This window comes from Microtus ochrogaster, chromosome 2 (genome assembly GCF_000317375.1).
Source record: "Microtus ochrogaster isolate Prairie Vole_2 chromosome 2, MicOch1.0, whole genome shotgun sequence".
Lineage (NCBI taxonomy): Eukaryota > Metazoa > Chordata > Mammalia > Rodentia > Cricetidae > Microtus > Microtus ochrogaster.
In genome coordinates, this window is record NC_022010.1 from 59,024,823 (window position 1) to 59,034,897 (window position 10,075).

The 10,075-nt window shown below is 39.5% G+C and overlaps 1 protein-coding gene across 1 annotated transcript in view; it reads left to right on the forward strand.

The window, feature by feature from the left end:
* Positions 1-10,075, forward strand: part of Morc1 (MORC family CW-type zinc finger 1) — a 185,884-nt gene that overhangs the window by 84,958 nt on the left and 90,851 nt on the right. The window lies entirely within an intron of this gene.

Consider the following 10,075-nt stretch of genomic DNA (forward strand, 5'->3'; position numbering starts at 1 on the left):
TCTCTCTCTCTCTCTCTCTCTCTCTCTCTCTCTCCCTGTCTCACACACACACATGTATGCATGTACATGCACACACACATAGAGGAACACATGCACATAAAATCAGACTAGAAATTGCAAGAGGAGGGCAATCAATAGTGTGCTGTGGTGGTTGATCAGAGAGAGGCAGAACATGGCTCCCAAGAGATCGAGAACCTTTAGAGGGTCTTGCGAGGCTCCATTGTCTGGGAGCACACAGTTCCGTATGGACCTGAGAATCTCTTGCCATCCCATACTGTTGAATAAAACATATCAATGAGTGTGACTCTAGATAAGTCAAATGGTGTTCTGTAGATCTAATATTTGCTGAGAATGCTAATACTGAAAACATTTCAATTAAACATAAATGTTTGGAAAATTAAAGGTACACACCAGTTATCTGGAAAATTTCATCTGTTATCACCTCACTTCCCAGAGATATTTGAACAGTGACTTGCTATCCTGTGCATTAATGAAACAAATACTTTGTAATTTGGGCAGACATAGCACTTCACTTATAGGAAGGAACATTAGCTATTGTGAATCTGTTCAATGATTGACTTGAGGTATATATAATACAAGGCTATCAAAAATAGTCTACCCTTGGGCAACTTAAGAAGTTATTATTATTCTCCTTGAAGTAGAGGGTTTTCTAATTTTTAGAGTGTTTTCTCTTCTTGTGTACTCACTGTAATTGCACCTGGAAATTCCTCACCAGTGAAACAGAGGGAAAATGCAGGAATTCATAGGACAGTAGAGCAGACTGGTGCCCAACCAAGCATGTTCGTGTCATCGTCTATCTATGCTGTGGTCTATGGACCAGCAGCATCCATACCTTATACATCTCCCCCTCAAAGGCATATTTGAAGTTACACTAGTCATGGGGATTACAGGTTCTACTTAAAGCTGTAGAAAGCATAGAAAGTTATAAATATAAGTGCAATCATAAGCATAAATGAAGTGAAATAGAAGTTGAGCATGTGCTCCTTGGTTTTCAAGTGTGAACATATACAGAATGAAAGCAGTGAGCATTTGAAATTGTGGGGCTCCTGTTTTCTCCATATCCTCTCAGTAATGCAGACCTTAGCCTCCTAGCCTTGTAGTAAGGAATGACGTTCCCACAAAGAGCTAGCATACATTGAAAGGTCTTAGAGCTATCTCCACAACATGCTTGGGGTGTCATGGTCGTGTTGTGCGTGGAGCTCGCTCCACCCCTTGGCCTGGTGTGTGTGTGTGTGTGTGTGTGTGTGTGTGTGTGTGTGTGTGCACTGTCCGTTGTCCTATTCTCCTGTCTTGCTATCACGTGCCACATCTCCGCATCCATTTTGTTATTCCCTGTCCTTATCTACCTTCCCCACTTTCCTTCAAAATCCTCTCAAGTGATGTAATATGATTCGAAATAATTTATCTATATCTGTTTCTTTTAATATTAGTTAATGACATTGTTTTTCTAATTTTATAACTGCCTATGAATTAATTTAAGGATGGAGGATACTTTTAGAAGAAAAGAACCCGGAAGGAAGATAGACCAGAAGCAGGGTAGCAAACATGGACAGTGGATTCTATATTACCAAGTCCTCTAAATTTCACTGCAAACTGGAATTCCATCAGCAAGGTCTGGCACAATAGTTTCGTTAACTTATGAGCACACCGACCTTCGCCGGAATAGCAAAAGTCATGTAATGCTTGACTAATACTCTTAGAGCCAGTACAACAGGACACACTGTTTTAATGAAAAATATTTGAGAGGTTTTAGGATTTTTTTCCTTATAAATAAAAGATGCAATCTTTGTATTTGCTGTAAATCTGATCTGTTCCTATGGAAAATTGGACCCTTGTGAAAAATTCAAATCAGCAGAAAGAGAAATGACTTTGTGTCGTTTGCCAAATCTGCATTTACTTTTGCACAGTGGATCCTAAGGATATCAGAAACAGTGCTCACCAAGGCTGACCTCACCTCACTGTTGACAACTGTTTCCTGAAGTCTTCTGTATCCCAACAACGCTATTGCTATTCTTCAGCTTTGAGGAGTAGGGAGAGAAGAAGATAGGAATCCCAGGTGAAACATCAAAGGACATTTGAGGTCGCATGTAATCTATCATGTAGAAATATGTTATTAACTCTATAAACTGATCAAAATGGGACCGATTACTAAAATAAAATCTATGATGTAATAAACATAATCTTTCCCAACAAAATTCAATCCATTCTCAGGAATGTATTTAATAAAAAACCCCAACATTGTTTAGTCAAGTCTCATCCATCCCCTTAGCCTCACTGCTGCTCAGCCCTGAGACATGGCCTACACAGAAGCACACGTGCCACCTCTCCAGGCTGCCTGGGAATCTCAGCATCAAAGTCTTTTTAAATGTCTTCAGAATTTTTCACTTTCTCATGTTTATTTTCATTCAGTCTGCTATGGTAGGTACTAGCGTTCTAGAACTGACCAGTCAAAATCAAATGTGGTCTACTTTTGTCTAGTATCTTCGAATCTAGTAATAGATTGCTGTGTTCTGAATATTGTGTCCACCCCACAGTAGTAAGTTGAAACCCGGACCCCTCGGGAGGATGGGATTGGGAGGAGAGCACTTTGGGAAGTGCTAGCGTCCTGAGAGCAGAGGCCCCATATTTGTGATTAATATAACAAAGGAGCAAGTGAGGGTAGAGAGAGAAGGCACATTCCTGGGCCAGGAGGGGAGCCCATGGCTACACGCCTGTCAGGGCATTGTTCTTGGACTTGGCAGCCTTCAACGCTAGGAGAAGCAAATTTCCATGGCTTGTAAGTCACCCAGTCTATGCAACCCAGATGGACTAAGGCACAGAGCTAACCTGCTCTGACAGACAATTAGAAACAGAATTGTTGTCTAGTAGAGAAGAATGAAAAGGGAAGCCGCAGCCAGTATCTGACAAGCTCCAGCCTTTGGGCTAGGACATGTTTCCCGGAGGAAGTGATTATTTCTGAAGGACAAAGAAGAGTGGACGGGCTACCCTGGATCTATCCGCATGAGCTGTGGGGAAAAGGCTCAATGTCTTTCCAGTTGTGAGCTGCTAAGATCCTTGAAGGCAGCTCACGTCTCTCTTTAGCCTTGTTTAGCCTTTACCAACAGCTCCAATCCGCTGTTATTGTTCATGTGGGCAGAACTCGGTTGCTCTGAATTCTGGTGCTTACACGGTGAAGTATCACCTAGAAGAAAATGTTCCAGAGGAAGCACAGAAAGCTTGACCGACATAGGATCATCACTTCCTTTGGAGTGCTTGTTTTGGTTTCAGTGTAGCTTGATAGTACATAAACTCTTCGTAAGCCCATTTGTGACCCTCGGAATATTTATTGCTAACTAGAAAATTCAACAAAAAATTTAATGTGAGTTCATCTAAAGCCAGACTTAGCTATACTTTAATCTTTCGGAAAGCCGGTTTTTTTAGTCCCTACTGTACAATTGTGCATGTCCTCACTTCAAATTTTATGACCTTACTTGTCCCCAGTCATTCAAGTTGTCAGGGTTTTATCTGTTGCTGACTTACAGATGGAGAATTATTGTACAATATTTGTGGAAAGTGAATATTCTATATGGTTTCATGGGAATCCTGTTGCATAAGATGGAGAAAACAAAGCATTAGGGCCTTGAATAATGGTCTCCATTGAAGTAGACATGGATATGTAGGGCACTGGCTTCAATTATAAGTTTTCCTAACTAGTTTGTTAGTAAATCACATCAATTTCTAGATTTCTGCTTAATTTAAATTAAATTAAACTTAATATGTTTAGAGTCAATATATTTTTAAAAGATGGATAATGCTCTCCTGAGTAAAGCTGTTTACTGCATCACAAGATTTCCTTTCCCTGTGGATGCAATTTAGTTTCTCAGATGTTGGAACCTCACTACAAGGAAAACAGACTGCTTCATCCTTCTAGAGACAAGTGTGTGTAAACAAAAAGGTGAAAACACGAGACAAGTTTAAGATCTAAGCCAAGAACAATCCATATCTTTTAATTTTACTTTATGAATCTATGAGATTTATACATTTGTTTTGACTTTAAATGTTGTATCTAAATACTTTATTTTGTGAATATCTTTAACTTTTATCATACTGTTGTGGTTTGAGTTGTGTCCCTCTGAAAGTCCCATTTTGAAGCCTTAGTCCTAGTATGTGAGGGTGTGACTCTTTTTGAAGATACATCCTTTAAAGAAATACTTAGATTAAGATGGAATTGTTAGTGTGGACTCTATTTCAACCGGCCCAGCGTCTTTGTAAGAGGATATTGAGTCACACAAGAGAGACCCTAGGGACAGACACAGTAAAAGAGGAGACTGTGGAGGAAGACACCAGAAGGTGGTCATCTGCAAGAAAGGCAGAGGCCACAAGGACAGGTGCACATCAAGGCCATGGAACAATGCATCAAGGGAGTGGCCTTCTGCAAATAAGGGGGGCACCTCAGAAGGGAATGAGAGTGTGTTGTTTGGCCAGCTAATCTGGGAGTCTCACCTGCTATGGGAGGCCAAGGAAAAACATGGAAGCTCCACAAAGCTCTCATTTAGCCTTGGCAGTGATCAGCTTGTGGGGAAATTGATTTCAACTCTACTTTCATTTTTTTCACCACATGGATTGTGAAAGGCATAATTCAGGAAATTCTGTAGTTACATCCGTGAGTACTTTAGCATGCATTTCTGAAAGTAAGTGCCCTTTAAAATCACAGTGCAGGTACCATAGCAACATGTGTCAGCATTTCCACAGTATGATAAATTACCTAACATACTATTCATACTTATAAATTATTTCTTATCTTGACATAATCCTTAGGACTCTTCCCCCTTTTTACACTTGTTTTTACCTCTTTATTTATCCTTGAAGTTTGTTTGCAGGTAGAACTGATTTTGTGGTCTTATGATTTTTACAGAGTATAGAATTTGATCATGGTGTTCCTGTTTGATATGCTTTTCTATTCTGGTTTTGCTTTAGTTTTGTAAAGTAGCATTCTATGAACTGTAGCCCAATCAAATGTGATTTAGATGTGTTTTTCTTTGTTAAGAGGACTCTTTTTGGGGACATGTGGCTCGGTCAATAGAGTACCATAGAAAAAGAGCCCTGGTTTCAATCCCTTGCATTGCACAAACCAGGTGTGATGGCTCACATCTGCAGTTTTAGCACTTTTGAGTAGAGGCAAGAAAATCAGGAAGTTCAAGGTCGTTTTCAGCCAACCTGGCATACATTAGACTCTGTCTTCTATTGAGAGGCATGGAGGAATAGTAGTGGCTGGGCTGTGGTGGCACATGCTTTAATTCAAGCACGTAGGAGACAGAGGCAGGCAGATTTCTGTGAGTTTGGGGCCAGCAGGGTATACAGAGTCAACTCCAGTGCAGTCTCCAAAGCCACACAGAGAAACCCTGTCTTGGAACCTCCCTGCAAAAACACCTCCAAAAGATACTAGTAGTGGATGATTAGTCTTAAATCACATAAAATTATAGAATTCCAATACATATTCTAATTCTACAATATTTTATATTTTATTAACTGTAATAATTCTACCAAGAAAAAATTTACTGATTTAGATGGAGTCGCTGTCTAGTGGTGAAGACAGATCCCAGTCTTATGCTACCAAATAAAATCCTCCATATGAGGAATAGATTATTTCTTGTTGGGTTGTTGGCCAAAGGGGTCCTATAGACACCATGAAACATTATAGGCTACATTACCACTACAAAAGGCCCCACAACCTAATGGTAACACCCTATTGCTGAAGATGGCCTTTTATTTGTATCATGGAACATGGAAAAATAGAGCTGGTGTCCATTCGAAGCTTTACCCATACCGATTAGCATTCATGGTTCTGGGAGGTATTCTGCAAACTACTGGAGAAGAAAAATAATCACTAATATTCCTCTGCTACAAACTCTGTAACCTCTGTGACCGGTCTGAAAGATAAATTGCATAATAGCAGCAGTAAATATTATGTTAGTAACCAGCTACTTTAAAAAGTGGATTCAAGGCCCACTCCATGAGGTGGAACCCATGTTTGACAGTGCTAAACTAGAACCTGAGACTCAATAGGTCATGACACTAGGGGAAAACCTATTCCTATTATTCTACTAAATGAGCATAGCAATAAAATAACTTCCAATTGCATATTTATATACTCACAGATCTGTGCCTTGCTCAGCCCTCCATAGATGGTGGTTAACACAGGGACCCACAACCAGACAGTGTTCAGACAGTGTCTTAAAGTACCTTAAAGTACTAAGCTCCAAATAGAACATCTTCATCAAACCCATCTTGCAGCTCAGGGCTCTCTGTAGAAGAGGAGGTGAAAAGATTGTAAGAGCCAGAGTGATGGATGACTCCAAGGAAACAGCATCTTCTAGACTGAACAGTGATGATACACATATGGACTCAGGGGACAGCCCACACAGACCTGCGTAGGCTCAAAGCAGACAAAATCCCAGCAAGAAGGGGAAGTGGACGCAAGGTCCTACGCTAGCAAGTACCTATTTGCCATTGACACCTGTGGGGAAAGGGAAACTCAGTTTTCTCTATGTCATTCACACTCCAGGTCAGGTGCTATGCTCAGGAATAGTTGGTCAACACGAACTAGACTGCATGTCTTTTGTGTGCTTTTTTATTTGGTTGTTTGGTTTGACTTGTTTTTTTTTTTTTTTAAATTATTATTGTTGTTTGCTTGCTTTGAGAGAGAAACAAAGAAAAGAACATGAAGTTAGGTGGATAGTAAGGAGCAGGGGATCTAGGAGGATTTGGACAAGGGTAAAGAATATGAACAATTTAGACTGCATACAAATTTTTTAAAGCCAGTAAAAAAGAAAAAGCTAACTTCCTGTCAGGTGCACCTTAGTTTTAGCATTTGACAGGGAAACAAGAGAACTTTGTCCTGCTAAAGATTGCTGTGAATGAAAGCACAGCATGAGAGGAGTTGGAGATAATCAAAATCCCTCGACAGGGCCATGCTGGCGGACTGGCTAAATGGAATGCCTGCTCTCTTTAAAATTGCTAACTCCACTCCTCCTCCCAGCGAATAACACAGCAGCTCAGGAGTCCACCTGAGTGACTTCTGCTGGGAACACAAACAGAAAGATCCCAGCTAGCCAGCTGAACAACAACGAAAGACAAAACCAAAGCTCACACTTTTAGCTCTCACCATTGCAAGGCTTTTGTCCAGTGGCTGGAATCATCGCCACCAACAGAATTTGTGTTATGATAAATGAAGTCTTTTAAAATTTCTTCAATGGTATAAATGACCTCACAAACTGCTCTGAGGATCTCACTTATTTGAAAACACAAGCAGTAGGAAGCTGGCTCCTTGTTTTGCCTAGAATTTAATACAGTTTTATTTTTAAGTCTAATTTTTCACTGTCACACTCAGTTCAAGTCCTCAAAACTGTGTTTATCAGCCTGCTAGTTAATGCTCACTGTAATAACGAAGGTCAAGTTGTAGTTAAGGACTTTGGACTTGACACAGTCACAGATCCAGCATTCATTGTAAGGACTGTAGGCACCAAAATTAAGCTGGTAATCTTTTTTTTTTTTTTTGTCATGCTATATGAGTAGGTTTCAGCTGCTTTTGCTACAAAATAAAGCTTTAAAAATGTCTGAAATGACAGGATGTCTACGTGAGATACTGGCTGTTTTTATCTGTTTCACCAAAGCAACCTTTATGGTATTTACATATAGCACATCACATCGTACTCTATTATGCCTTAAATATATAGCACAAAATCTTTACTTAAAAATACTAATTACTCTAGTCAGGTAAAAAAAAACAAGTTCAGTAAGAATTTATTTGTATCAACAAAAAAATTGAATTAGATTCTTGTAGCTGAGCATGGTGGCATATCCTATAATACCAGCATTCCAAAAACTGAGGCAGGTGGCCTGTGAGTTCAAAACCATCCTGCTTACTGGAAGACCAGAATAGTATAGTTGATTAAATTCAAGACTTCATTATTTTTAGTTTGGTAAGGGAACCTTTTAAGGTTATTAAATCACTTATCAGGTGTCCTGTATTCTGATTAATGTTAAGAGAATCCTATTAGAAAAATAACCTCCCAAGTAGCAAGAAGAGAGACAGGTACAGTTGAGAAGGCCCATGGCAAGAAAATAGGATGCTAAGATGCCTTAGCATGCTGTGGCTGTTGTCATGAGAAATGTCCTTATATGTCCAGAGAATTCCATACTTAGTGCCTGGTTTGTAGTGCTGTGTGGGACAGGTTATGGTACCTTTAAAGATTCATTCATACCCTTGCTAGAGGAAGTACATCAGTGGGGGTGGGCTTTGAGAGCTTTTAGCCCCACCTTACTTTGAGTTTTTGTTCTCTTTGTTTCCTTGGTGTGGTTGAGATGCCATCTCTCAGTTTCTTGCTCTGACTGCCTGTTCTCGTTATGGATGCTCTGGAACCATAAACCAAAATGAATTCTTTCTTCTAGAAGCCATGTAGGGTTATGGTGTTTTATCACAGAAACTAGAAATAACTAACACAATGGTTGTATTTGGAGTTCGTTGTTGCTGCTTCTGCTGTTTTGAAGCAGGGCTAGTATAGCCCAGACTGGCCTTGAAGTCAGGATATTCTTGCTTTGGATGTATGAACACTGGGATTTATGTCATCATGTCTGGTGTCATAAATGTCTGGTGTACATATGCATAGTTTTGAGTTCCATATTGTAGAGACAATTAGGGAAGTGAATGAATCCAAAGAAAAGTAGTGACAATACAGATTAGAAATATATCCTAAAAAGAAGGGGAAAGTAATTTCTTTCTAGGGAGAGGAAAAACATACTTTTTTCTCAGTGATGCTTTTGAAGTTTGTTCTAATGAAGCGTCTAGCACTTCCCCTTCTATCCTCCTTAAACAGAATGGTACAGATGCCAACTGGGGCCAAGATGCCCAGGGATCCACAAGGAAAGCAACCATTGAAGCCACTCAGCTTCAGATGTCCTTAGACACAGCATATGTAAATAGAGCAGGTTTTCTTTTCTTTTCTTTTCTTTTCTTTTCTTTTCTTTTCTTTTCTTTTCTTTTCTTTTCTTTTCTTTTTGTTGTGCAGATTTTCAAACACATATATGCAGTTCAAGAAATTAAGTGTAAAATCACTCAAAAGTTTTATTAAAATTGAGACTGAGAACTGGATATCTGTATATCTCAGATGGGATCTTGAGCTTTCATACTAAACACAGATCAACTCAAAACAAATCAAAGACCTAAAATCCAGACTTGAAATTGTGAAAACTATGTGAGGAAAACTTAAAGGCATTGGTATAGGTAGTGATTTTCTGATATCAACTTCAAAGCACAGTAAACCAATATTATATGATTAGAATTATGTCTAACAAGCACACCTATGGATCCAAAGTGTGGGGCCACTTATAGAATGAAAGAAAACATTTGCAGCTACTGCATGAACAAAGGATTAATGTTCAATGTATAAAAAAACCCCTTTAAACAGCAACAACAATGAAAATATCCAAATGAAATGGACCAATGAGTGGAATAAACAGATCACAAATGGAGAAATAAAGTGACCAACAAACACACACAAAAATCCAATGTAATACTATGAGGGAAATGCTCCCAAGAACTACAACAAGGTCAGCACACCGTTAGAATGACTGCTGTGGAAGCAATGGGGTAATGAATGCTGATGAGATTGTGGAGAGCAAAGGAACTCTCCTTGGCCAAGGTGATGAGACTTAGTTCAACTGTTGTGAAGAGCCTTTAGAGACTAAAAACAGTTCCACTATTAGACCCTGCTATTCTGTCTCTGGATATTCACCCCAAGGAAATGAAACCAACATTCAAAGAGACACCTCCAAGCTGTTCATGGCACTATTCACTGTAGCTAAGATGAGCAACCTAGGTGCTGTCCAATGGATGACTGAACTTTACAACACAGGAAGCAAGCACACCTGAGTGTTATTCAGCCATAAAAAAAGAATGAAATCCTGTAAGTTTTAGCTCTGAACATAGCGGACAATGAGGACTACTGAGAACTCAAGAACAATGGCAATGGGTTTCTGATCCTACTGCAAGCACTGGCTTTGTGGGAGCCTAGGC